The sequence below is a fragment of the Bactrocera oleae genome, chromosome 3 (assembly GCF_042242935.1).
Source record: "Bactrocera oleae isolate idBacOlea1 chromosome 3, idBacOlea1, whole genome shotgun sequence".
Taxonomy (NCBI): domain Eukaryota; kingdom Metazoa; phylum Arthropoda; class Insecta; order Diptera; family Tephritidae; genus Bactrocera; species Bactrocera oleae.
In genome coordinates, this window is record NC_091537.1 from 84,191,009 (window position 1) to 84,205,247 (window position 14,239).

General features: G+C 28.6%; 1 protein-coding gene across 5 annotated transcripts in view; it reads left to right on the plus strand.

The window, feature by feature from the left end:
* Positions 1-14,239, plus strand: part of raw — a 71,251-nt gene that overhangs the window by 12,478 nt on the left and 44,534 nt on the right. The window contains exon 1 of one of the 5 annotated variants that reach the window (XM_014247185.3): positions 1,353-1,932. The exons of 3 other annotated variants lie outside the window; for them this stretch is intronic. The gene's annotated coding sequence lies outside the window, so the exon portion shown is untranslated. Of the gene's footprint in view, positions 1-1,352; positions 1,933-13,257; positions 13,857-14,239 lie in introns of those variants that run through there. One more of the 5 variants, XM_036370487.2, reaches the window with a different exon arrangement.

The following is a 14,239-nucleotide window of genomic DNA, read 5'->3' on the forward strand; positions in this document are numbered from 1 at the left end:
GGATCTTGTCTATGCGCCAAACGTTATTGGTGTAGTATGAACTAGTGTCTTCCAAAACATATCTCACATTCGGTCAAATCTTCCATATGTATACAAAGAAAATTTGGAATTTTCCTAGAAACCTTATTTGACCTTTTTGAAATGAAAAATATTTAAGGTTGCTAATTTACAAACTTCTTAAAATTGATGAGACAGCCCATATTTTGACTTCATTAATTCGAGAATTTTATGGCATTCAGTGTTTAAATATAAATTCAGATCCACAGACACTGCGCATCTTATAAATACCAACCTATCTCTCGGACATATTTTTAACCATTCTTTCGAGTATAAGAGGATATGGGAGGTTATCTCGCCCCTAATGTTCCGAATCTTGATTTATATGTGGTTGCTTATAGCTGTTTTGTTAGCATAGACTATTGGCTTGACATATCCTAGCAAAAACTATCCTAAACGAAACAAATTTAATTAACTAGGTGGGTAATTTACAGACCCGTATAGCTTGTCGATGATGCTGCTGTATCCATTGAGATTGACTTCGGTGACCCATAAGTCACGATTTTTTTGAGTCATTGACATTTTTGAAAAGCACTTTTAAATTGGCGCCATCTATGTAGGTAATTTCCACTCGGTTACGAATATAAAGTAAAAAGTCAACTCGGACCATAAAACGATTTTTGGTAATAATCGGACTATGATCCTCCCTGGTGGGATATTTCTATTTTATTTTTGCGTATATAACCGATAGTTATATATCTATACACAAATTGTATAAAATTCGTTGGAACAAAAATTAAGTCTAAATGAAGTCATATAGGCTCGTATCTGAAAAATAAAATATGTACCTACGTATTCAAGTGTATCAAGGTGTATGATCAAAATTTCGATTCTGCTCGTCAGATGGCGAACATATTGTATAAGATCACACTCTGAATATCCCATAAGGTTTCCGATAAGTTTCATCGAAATCGATTCAGGCCTTTTTTTGGTATATGCATTTAGAATATTATATATAACCGTAGATATGTATTAGGTAAATTTTAGTCTTCTCAAATTTGCTTTGTATCCATAAATATTGCTAAGGGACCCACACAAATTCAATTTGTTTACGAGTGAGTACCGCAAAAGCAAAAGAATCGCTGCTTTTCTGTATGTGATAATAGGCAAAAGGGAGCTTATATAGCAAATATGTATATATATAGGTAAGAATGGGGCTGAGTGTGACCAAAGAGAGTGAGTATACGCTGATTTTCTGAATGAGCATTTCTAGCACGTTGCTTTTTATTGCTACACATATGTATAATGGGGTTTTGTTGTTACTTTAGGTGAAACGCGCGCAAAAAGCTACTCGCTCCCTAGCCACCGATTGGCGAATGTCGACTGGCAAGAGTTCTGTCGTAGCTATGGCTTGCCATTCCCAGCCAGTAAGTGGCGAATCTGCCTGCAGCGCGCACACGTTTTTTTTATATACTTACCGAGAGTAGCGAGCGGCGCGTGTAGTAATTCAAGCAAAAACAAATTTTCTATAATAAATAATTTGTGGTTAAATGAAGTGTGAAAACAAATTGGCGAAAGTCAGAATTGTAATGGAAATTGAGTGTACAAAATAGTGTGAAGCAGTTACGGTAATTTGTAGAAAGTCGCAGCAAAAATAAAAATAATAATAAATTAGTAAAAAAAATACTTAACACATTGTCGTATGAAACTAATTGAGTGTCGTGAAATATTTGAACTGGAAATAATTATTAAAAAATACAAAAACAACAATTTTTTACTAAAAAAATTACCATTAACAATTTTAAAGTTATTCTGGCTTGTAAATAAAAAGTTGTAAAAAATTAAAAAACTAATAAATAAACACTGTGTAGTTAAAAGACTGATTTACAGTTGCGGTGTTTCCAGTAGCAGATTTTTTAGCGCCTTTTTATGAATGTAAGCAATATTTTATATTTTTGCTATTTGTTTACTGTTATCTAAGTCTTTTTTATGTGAGCATTTACATATTTATTATGCAGGGCTGTGTATATATGTATGTATGTGCGTATGGTATATATGTGAGATAAGCATGTCGTTAGAGGAAATTGCAATTGGAGCAGATAAATCGGAGTAACATATAAAAAAATAAAAACAAATAAGTAAACGCAAATATAATATACAATAAATAAAGTAAAAATAATATTGTGAAAAACTAATGAAATAAATAAGTGAAAAATAATGTGAAAAAATATAATACCAACTAATTAGGAAATTTAAAAAATAAATTTAAAAAAAAATGTATGAAACAATGAAAAAACTGCAACACTAGTTCTAATAACAGGGTCATAAACACAAAAAAGATTAAAAAAGTCAAACTAACTAAAAATAATAAAATATTAAATTGAAAAATTTAAGAGAACAAGTTATGATCAAAATAAAAAATTTAAAAAATAATAATAAATAAAAATGAAGTAAAATAATTAATTAAAAACTAAAAAAAATATTAAAAAATAAGTAAATAATAAACAAAATTAGAAAATATAGTATCATAGATATAATAAATAATAACAAAAAAATAAATTAAAACCTTAAAAACAATATTAAAAAAAAAAATAATAAAAAGTAGTGCCAAAATTAAAAAAACATAATAAATATTAACAAAAAATAAATTAAAGGCTTAAAATCAATATTAAAAATAGCAAAGAATAATAAAAAAGTAGTATCAAATTGAAAAAAAAATGGAGCAAATAAAAATAAATTTGTAAAAGATATATAAAAAATGAAAAACTAAAAATAAGTAAGTTAAAAAAATATAAGTTAAAAAAAACTAATAATAATTTTAAAAAATGTAAAGGTGAAAAATAAAATAAATAATAAATTAAAAACAAAAATATTATACAAATTTAAAAAGGAATAAACAAAATTGGGAAATATGTTTTAATTGAAAAAAAAAATTTTAAGAAATAATTATCAATATTAAAATACATATCTATTAAAAAAATAAAATATTCAAAAAATATTTTAGTTAAAAAATAATAATAATGAAAATGAATATTTCATAAAATGAATAAATAGTAATTATTAAAAATTATGCTTTTAAAAAATTTCTGTAGCTGTAGATAAGTATCTCTTTATTTACATATGACCGGAAAAAAGAGGACAAGAATAGCGGAAATCGAAATCGCAAAACATTTATGCGCATATATATTTCTAGATATGCAATTGTTGTGGCATTTAGTTCGCATATCTGCGGTTAGCTGCAGAGTTGAATCATTTCTAGGGTTATGGAGGGGAAGGAGGCCGGCCGTACTCCCTAAGCGTTGAAGGCTCGTTTAATATAAATATGTACATATACGCTATATAAAGTATATATTTAATATTTGCACAGTTGATTATATATGCTTGAGCACCAAAGCACGCTATACACGCTCTACATTGTAGCATTATCACACCGATACAAACATATGTACACTTGTATGCCTGTATTTTTACTCATTTGTTGATCGCGCAAACAATATCAGCTATATTACTTTATATATATTCTATATACATATGTACTAGTATGTATATATTTTGCGTTATTTTATTTTAGAGTTTTGTTTTTTTTTTATTGAAATTTCAATGAACGCTCATACGCACGATTTGTAGGGTAGGTAACCTACAAGTACATACATTATTGTTTTTTGCATCGATCATAACAATTGAAATTGCGTATTTGTTTATATATTGTAAAAAAATATGTATATACGAGGGTGTGCCGTTAAAGTATATACATACATTTTATGGTGCTGTTCAGTTTGTCTTTAAAGAGCTCGCTGTTAGTTGTCAGCTGTCAACTGTCAAAGTTTCCAAAAGCGCTGCTAAACGACAGGAGATTCGTAAAATCAAATAACTTAAATATAACGAATATGGCGATGTAAGGAGAGCAAATTATATTATTTTGAGCGGAGGAAAATGGTGAGAAAGTTGCTATGGCGGGTCTAAAAATTCTGTCAAGTCAAACAAATGAGAGTAAACGAACTAGAGAAGTGAAAATTACTTAGAAGTAAAAGAAAGCACAGAAAAAATATGGTAGAAATAATAAAAGAAATGCATGGACTAAGAGAATAACAAGAGAAAAGCGCTGCAAAAAGTAGCGATGTGGGCACTCAATAATTTTTAGGTTAAGTAAAACAGTAAATACCAAAAATATTTCCGAATTATAAACAATTAATTTAGATTTCATATAAGATAACGAAGTGCCAGAAGAAAGTTGATTTCTAAATATAAATGATGAGAAGGTGGTAAAAAGATGATCAAATTACGGGTGAAGATTGTTTTCTAGAATGGATATCCTGTAGTTACTGAAGACCACCAGCAGTATACCGTAAAATTATATCGTAAATGTTGAATACTGGTATAATAACTGCATCAACAGCATGAATGCGAAGAGGGAAGTTAAATTGTAGATAGAGGATAGGAACTGTGTAAAAAGAAAGGCTGATAAGGTGTACAAAAAAAACATAGAAAAAGTTGAGCAAGCGAGAAACAAGAAAACAGCTCAGTTATGAGAGAGTACGAGTTGAGGAAAGTAAAATTGTGAAACTTTAATGAGTAGAGCGGGCATTAAAGTAAAAATAGAAACCAGCTTATAAGAAAGTGATTATAAAACATTTAGAATGGGTGTAGAAAACATGGTATAAAAAGACTTAAGCTCATCGTAATTCAAGAAAATGCTTTTGTAAAATCTGCAGGGAACAAGAATTTTGGACTTTTGTTAGCTCATTTCATTTCATTTCCAATCGACAAATTTTAGAGAGTACCGAATCGAACACACAATTAGTATAAATCATGCACTGGCTTAATCAAATAGAAAGACCTTCGCGAAAAATAAAATACTTTAAGAACGTACTGTTTTTCAATTGGACAGCCTTGTCGCTACTCTTACATATTAAATTAATTTTTTTTTTTTACAAGAGATCTGAGTTCAAACATAGCGAGCAGAGAAATGGCGAATCAAATGCGACATGGGTTAAAAAATGCATTGAAAAGGAGTCTGAGAAGAAAATCGAATGAAGTAGAAGAGTTATAAAACAAGAAAAAAGTTAACTTTGGCTGCACCGAAGCTATAATACCCTTGACATTAGCGTAGCGTTGCCTTGGACAATAATCCTTGTAAAAGAGATAGAAGAAAATAACTTGATATTGATCGAACAGTTTGCATAACAGCTATATGATATTTTTGGTGCGATCTGAATAATTTGTTCAGAGATTGTTGCGTGAACTTGGACAATAATTTGTGCTGCATTTTGTCAATATAATTACACAAATAAATTTTCGTGGCTATAATAGTAAGGTTTTCGTGGCAAACTTAATATACATTGTTCAGGGTATCAAAAGTTGCATAATAAATAAAATATGTGCTTTAAAATAGAAAAAGAAAATCGAACTAACTTTTGAGTAAATTTTCTGTTTTTTCATGAAAGTTTTATTGCACTTTTAAACCACCTTAACGTCAACATAATTATTTTTTCATTTATCACATTTACATCAACAATAATTAGCATCTATTATCTATTATTTATTTGTACATTGCTGTTGTTGTATGCGCATTCTCGTTACTATATCGTCGTAAACACTCTCGAATGCATTAGAGCTTTCACTGCGTGATAACAAATATTTATACATTTTATAAACTCAACAATACAGCAAAAAAAAAAGAAAATATAAATGAGAAAAGACTGTTAACCAGCGTTATCTTAAAAACACAACTGTTGTGTTTAAACAATAACAATAACAATTGTAGAACAAGAAAATAATAAAAGATAATCAGAACTAAATCAAGTGTATTAAGCTTTCACTCAATTAAAGCAGTTAGCACATGTGACCCTAATAGTTAGTATATGTATTACAATATACAAGTATATCCTACCGGCCACAAGTGCGTTGCATAGATTTTCATATTTCGTTCATTTTACCCAGGCGATTCCGTCACCGCTGTCACTTTTGTACGAAATTTGCAACTCCATTTTTGTTATGTTGTCAATAGCTTTTGTTAGAATATGTCAAGACACACACACATATATACATACATTCATATACTATATATTTGCGTTTATGCGCAGCGGCCTGTTGCGATTTTGTGCAAAAAATGTCTGCTGTCGCCGCTCACACGCTAAATATGCATATGTATGTGTGTGTTTGTGTGTATGCACATGTGTTTTTATTTAATTTAATTTATTTAGCAGTTCAGCGTATGTGTGAATTGGTATTACCTCATCGTTCGTCCGCTCGCTCGTTCGATCGCGCACACTTTAACCGTCGCCCATTCACACAATTGGATTACAATCGGATTACGTGTTGGGGGTTAATAGTTGACACATTAGCGGTAACTAGGCGCAATAATGAATTTGAAACGAATTGAAAAATGACTTATAGTTCGTACTCTACATATGGCACATACATACATGCATATACATACATGTATGTAATATATGTATGTATGTAAATGGGCGCGTGCAAATAATTACGGTAGAAATATTAATGAAATGAATAAATAAAATTGGTTATAAGTTTTTGACTTCACGCGTGGCATACATTTTGATAAATCGATTTTAATTTTTTTCAAAACGTGCGTATTTTATGTGACTTAGCATGTGAAAAAATGTATTATTGGCTTAAGAAGCAGCTCATATTAATTCGTTGCTGAGTAATGTTTGAAAATAACTAAACGAGAAATAAGAACAAATGTTAACTTCCACTCCACCGTAGCTATAATACCCTTCACCGCTGAATTTCTTATAGCATGAAAGAGCATAAAAAGATGTTTATTTTGATTTTGGTTGGTCAGTTTGTATGGCTTCAAGCAATGCACCACGCCCAGTTCCGTCTAAATTTCTTGTCAAATAAAAAAGTTTTTCTTACAAGGACCATATCTTAGATTGTACCCAATCAAACTGAAATTTGGCACACCTTACTTGGAACCGCCATTATCGGCCCACTATATCATATAGCTGTCATACAAACTGAACGATCGGAATGCAGTGCTTAGATGGAAAATTTTTTAATTTGACGAGTTATCGGCACGAAATTTGGCATAAGGTGTTATCTTAGGCAATAATACAATCTCCGAAAAAATTATTCGGTATGGATAACTATTTCATACAGCTGTCATACAAATTGAACGATCGGACACAAGTTCTTTTGTATATGTGAAGGGTATTATGGCCGTCAAAAATCGTTTCCTTTTTTTTTGAGAGTAATTTGTAAACAGGTATCAAAACTCCACAATCTTATTTATTCGAATATACAATTTTCAAACTTCTTTTTATTCATTTTTATTGATAGTTTGCGTCATATTTTGCTCTTTTGTCTTTAACTTTTATCACCGCGCTTAAAAGTAGGCAACATTTTGGCACTTGATATATTATACAATATTTTGTTGTTTGAAATTTAATGCTATTTTTTTATCCTAGAAATAGTTTATGCCGTGTGCTGCTCTTTTGTCATTAGTTTTTTACTTCCGCGCTTAAAAGTAGGCAACAATAGTTAGCTGATATATTTCGCTGTTTGAAATTCGCTTCTTTCACTGACACAGCTTCAAAAGACATGCAATAAAATATAAATATATATATGTATGTATATATATATATTTAAAATTTTTAATAAAAAATGTCTTTTCAAAGGTTACAAATTTCATATCATTGGATTTCATAATAACCTCTCCGAATTATTTTAATTTTTGAATAGGATTTTTTTAAGTTTTTTATTTGTATTATGTTTTTCCTAATTTTTTTTATTTATATTTTTTTTTAATATTTTTTTTTAATATTTTTTATTTTTTTAATTTTAGTTAATTTTTTTATTTATTTTATTTTTTAATTTAGTTTAATTTTTTATTTATTTTATATTTTAACTTAGTTTAATTTTTGTATTTTTATTATTTGTTTTTTTTAAATTTTTTTTTAATATTAATTTTTTTTTTTTTAAATTTAATTTTTTGTTTTTTAATTTTAATTAAATTTTAATAATTTTTTTTATATAGGTTTTTTTTTTTATTATTGAATGCATTTTTTTTTGATTCCTCATTCTTAATTTTCCACTGTTCTCCTTTTTGCCTCTACCACTGATCCATGTACATGTATGTATTAATTGTTTTTTACTTTTAATTTTTTTTTCATACTCTTTATTCCAATATTTTAGCAGGCATTAGCATTAATATTTTTAGCAAATAATATTATGAATGGTCCGCACGAGTTTGTCGCTGTAATCTTTTGGCAAAATATTTTTGTTTGCATTTGCTTTTAGCCATAATCGCTCTATTTGTTTTGTTGTGTTGCTGCAAAAAAATTTTTTTATATTACTTTTTCGTTAAAATAATCTAGTTCATTTATTGTTTTCTCATAGCTAACAGTTTTGTTTGTAGTTTTATTTACGAGTTTACTACACAAGTCATTTATATATTTTAATATATTCATTAACTTATCCATAAATATGCTAAATTATGTGTTGAATATGCAAAACTATCGAATTGTATCATCGCTATTTTAATTTATGTTTATATACATACATATATGTATATATATATATATATATATATATATAGCTATTTGCTTAAGTAATTTCGGTTTTAAGTGATGAAATATAGAGTGTGACTTGTTAGATAAACAACAAATGAGTGCTACCATGTTTGAAATCCGATAAGAATCTTGAAAGAATTATTTTAAATGTTTACAACGCTTTTTTGATTTTTCTTACAAAACATAACCGAAACATTTCCATACAAAAGCGCTGTCTTAATCCTCCGCTAACCTAAAGCCCTAATTACGTCATCTTAAAAACACTACCATTTAATATGTTTGAACCTTGAAATTAAACTTGACCCAAAGCTTGTTGTACACTTGTTAGTTGTTGCTGTTTTTTTTTATGTCTTCAAATACTTTTGTTTACCTAATTGGATATTGGAATTAATTGTACATGATCCCTCCCACTTAGCCTGATAAATATGCTATTAGTTGACATTAATACATGGATTTTAAATTTTAAATATTAACAACAATAACAAGAAAACACACTAAATAATATTCTGTTGAGCGAGTCAATAGCAACAAATTGACAAAGATCAGAGAATTCCGGTTGAGTTGAGCACACGCTGTGCCTTTGAGTGTTGATTGATTGCAGGCGATTTGTCAAAGACGCACAAGCAACAGAAACATAGGTATGAAAATGTGTATGTATGTGATTAACTGTATTTATGAATACCCGGTTGGAAACCAGATGCTTTTGAAACCTATCACATATTTGGAAATGAAGTTGAGCTACTATATATACTATATACTATATAAGTAGGTTAGAGCTAATAGTTGGAATTTCGTAGAGCACATGGATCATTATTACCCCTGATGATCCGAACCTGCGGTAAGACTAATACAGCGTTCTTAGAAAATTGTTGCGTCGGATCTCAGTTTGATCTTGTCAATATATGACTATTGTTTTTAGTTTATAAAGAATATCTATCGAAGGCACCACTAGTTCTTAGTATTCATAACATTAGTTTGATTTATGTCGATTTGTATGTGTATGTTCTGATTTTAAAAATTTACTTTGAACTTTGTGCCCTGAATGAATGAGCTAATTTATTTGATTTCGTCATCGACATTTTCTCATTAAAGAAAATGAATTACATGTAGTTATGAATCGTGAATGAATCTTGAGTTTCCAGGAATTGTAATTATTCCAATATTTATTAAAAAAAATATTAACGATGTATAGAAAAAATATATGAATAAAGAGGATTAAAAAAATATTATATAGTAAATGAAATATTAAAAAATATAAATAAATAAATATGAGTAAATACAAATAAAGAAAAAACAAATTCATAAAAAAAACAACAATTATAAAAATAAAAAACCGTACAAGTATTGAAATTAATTAAACGAATTAACTATAAAAAAAATTGATTTTATTTTTTTTTTTATTATTTATATGCATACCATATATCTATACTGAATTAAATTACTGAAGACGTAAAAAAACAAGGTTAACATTTTTTTTATCAAAATAAAAAAATAAAAAATTAAAAGAAATATTAAAATAAAAAATATAATATATAATATAAAAAATACAAAAATAAAATATATAATATATAATATAAAAAAATACAAAAATAAAATAAAGATAACATTAAAAATTTTAATTTAAAAGAATAAAAAGTACAAAAAAAAATTAAAAAAGTTATTAATAAAAAATAAAACAATTTACTATTTTTTTATTAAAGTACAAACCAATATAGTTATTAAATTTCTAAAAACTTATTGAATAAAAACTTAAATAAATAAAAAGTTTTAAATATATGTAATTTTCTTAATTTAAAAGACTAAAAAAATACAAATATTACAATAAAAAAATAAAAAGAAAAAAACGAAAAATTAAAAGAAATAGTAAAAATAAAAAATAAGTCTAAATAAATACCAAAGAAAAAAGTTACTCATAAAAAATAAAAACGAAATATTAGAATACATTAATTAAAATTTCAATTAAAAAAATTAAACAATTTTGATTATAGGTTCTTTTAAATAATTTAAAGACATTAAAAATAAATTAAAATAACTAGAAAAAAAATTTATAAGAATAAATAACAAACATTGAAATAATAAAATAAAATATGTTTACTTTAAAAATAAAAATATGCAAACAAATAATAAAAAAAAGTAAATGCGAAACGAAATATTAAATTAAAACAACAATGCAACTAAAAACCCAAGCCTTCCTAATAAAAAATTTTGAATATATATTTTTGCAAAAATTTAAATTATAAAAACATATTAAAAAAATAAGATAATTAAAAAAGGAAAATATTAACAAAAAATATTTTATAATCAAAAACTCAAAAAACTAAAATAAAACACTGAAAGTAATACGTAAAATAAAAAATATTAAAAATATGTGGGCAAATTTTGGTTTTTAAAAATATATTTAAGCATAACAAATCACGTAAACTTCCAATTATTAACTTAATTCCCACCCGACATCGGTGATCTCATTGTCAGTTAATAATCATTTTTACTGTTAAATATATATGTTTTTATTGTTATAATATTTTTATTAGCTTGTACTTGAGCACTTTTAACAATGGCTTTTAATTTTCAAACTCAGTGAGATTTATTTGTATAGCGTTTTTATTATCACTTTGTTTTTGTTTTCAAATTTTTACTGCAATCATGCGGCACTGATCTCAAAATGTTATTGCACTCATCTGATATCGCTTAGGCTAGTTTAAGATTATATGATATCATTTATACATTTCTTTATATAATACGTTTTTTTCTAAATATGAAAAATATAAGTTTCACAAAATATTTAGCTGAGGAAACCGTGTTTCATATATTTTTTATAAGCCTCGGCTGGGATGACCTTCAGTTTCGTGTTTTCCTTGAGATGCATTTCTTTATATTATACGTTTTCTTTTAAATATGAAAAATATAAGTTTCACAAAATATTTAGCTGAGGAAACCGTGTTTCATATATTTTTTATAAGCCTCGGCTGGGATGACCTTCAGTTTCGTGTTTTCCTTGAGATGATCATACCCAAAACATTAACCAAAGTGTGTTGAGTTGATCCATAACAAATGCTCAGATCCTCTCCTACTTTTTTAATACCAACACGAGGATTTTCAAACTCTGTTTGTTTAACTTTTTCCATGTTATTGTCATTAACAGACATGCATGGATGACTTGCATGAGGTTTTGATGACTTCACCAACTTCACTAAGAATTTGGGGCCACTCAAATGCTTGTGTTCGTGATAGTGTAGACTCTCCAAAATACGCTTGCAATATGCAGTAGCCGGATGTCCTTTTGAAACAAAAAATTTCAAGCAACATTTTTGTTCAATTTACTTTTACCATGATAAAAATCGTCTGACGAACTTTTCGAGCCGTAAACAAACGGCAGCCAAACACACACTAATTTACATATGGATATAAAATTTCCAACTAATATAAAAAAGTGTTGTATCAATCCAGAATTTCATATAAAATATAATTATAAATATATATCAGAAAATACGAACTTATTTTCAGTACCCTGTTCTTCACTGAACTCTTTTCTAAGTTAGAAAATTGGAGGGTTGAAGAAAAAATTATGATTTCGTTGGCTCCGCTGTTATTTGATATACATATGTATCTTGGATAAGCTACATATTCTGAACAAATGTTGTAGGAAAAAATTTCTACTGGAATGCCTATGAAGAAGCTCACAATATATAAATGTATTTTTTAATACAAAATATATGTAACACATTTAAATTAAAAAATATTATCGTAACAAAAACCAAGTGGCAGCAGCAAAACAAATGACAAATAGCCTATGCAAAAGACACAAATAAAAAAATAAAAAAAAATCAACAAATTAACGTCAGCCAGTCGAGCGTGAGTGAGCGTGTGGAGAAAGCGTTAATATTATTTTCGCTCCAATCGCCTAATAGCGCAAAAATACAAAATCTAAATTTATTTACATATCTACAAATAAACAAAATATGAGACTGATGATGAAGATGACACTTTACACGAAAACATCATAAAGCACAACAAAAACAACACTGGCAATTAGCCACTTACTCATCTTTGCGGTTACAACTTTGTCTGCTTTTTGCGGTTTTTTGCGTTTTTTTGCGTTTTTTGCGGTAAACAGGAAAACCATTTAAAAAAACCATAATTCAGCCTTACAACAGCAACGCAAAAGAAGACACAAACAACAACAATAATAACAGCGACAACATATGACACACTACATATTGTTTTTGTGGTTATAGTTGTATTTGCGATTATTTATGATCGCTTCGTAATCATAATATTGTGGTTAGTATAATTGTTGTTGTTGTTTTTGTTATTGCGTTAGCAGCTGGGCCTGTCAGTTTATTGTCATTTAGTAAGACAGTTAAAAGAGTGCTGCTGACGACTTCTTCGCATATGCGCTAAGTTTGCGGCCAAAAGCTGACTTGACCGCAAAGCGGACAACTAACAACAACAAAAACAACAAAAGCACAACCAACACTTCACCATCTAAGCCAACTAACCGACAAAGCAACCGGTCCGCTCTTGTTGTCAATCACTTGCCGCACAATATTCGCAACAAGCTCGCAGCAACAACAACTACAACAATAATAATAATAATAATGAAAATTTATTTTATTCACACCGGTTGACTAGCGCTGACGACGGTGGTTGCGGTTGTGCTCGTGGTCGTGGTATTTGGCTGACTTTTGCACTGGCGACTCTCGCTAGCGCAATTCATTCGCTCATCAGACTTCGCCGGTTACACGCGTATAAAAATTCGGTACGCGCATCGTTGCGATAATCCGACGCCAATCTCTTGTGCTACTGCTACTTGCTTGTGCTGCTGCTGCTGCTTCTTCTTTCACGTCCTCTACATACATACACACACACACACGTCGTTCATCTCGACGCGTTTCCTCTTGTATCGGTTGTTGTTGTTGTTGTTGTATTATTGCTATCGCATTGCTGTTTTGTGCGCGCGCAGTAGAAAAGTTTGTTGTTTTTGCAATCGGTGTGGACTCGGAGGTAAAGGAGCAGGCGGTCGCCGCCGACGCGCGCGTTTCTTGTGCTGTATCATTTCTATATTTAACAGCCAACCAGTTGGCGTTGTTTGTTATAGTTATTGGTGTTGTTGTTGTGTTTCTTTTCTTCTTCTTCTCAATTTATTGCTGCTTGCCATACCTCTGCAGCAATAGTTCGTGTCAGTAGCAACAACAACAATTGTTTGTATGTGAAAAAGTGTGGCGGCTAAAGTGTTTGTTGGTGTTGTGCAGCCAAGGCTGCTTCCTCTTCTTATTCAACATTGCCACTTGCAGCAAGTGGCTAAGAAAAATCATACAAAATGTGAGAATCTTGTGTTATATTGTAAATTCAATTTATTTCTGTAAACTTTTGTCTGTTTTATGAAGTTTTGTGTAAATTTTTGAAATTTTTCTTTAATTTTGTTTGTTTGTTTATTTTTGAAAATTTTATTTAATTTTTGTTTTGTGAATTTTTATTTATTTTTTGGTTTTTGTTTAATAGAGTATAAGACGTTTGGTGAAATATTTCAAGATGCAATATATGTGCTATAATAAATTTTTTAATGAAAAAATAATCATACATATACACATACCCTTTTTTTTTGTATTTCTAACGGTTGATCGCTTATATTATTAACTTTATCGGTATTTGATATATAATAATAAATTTTTTTTGAATATAAGTGTAATAATAAATGTCTGAAA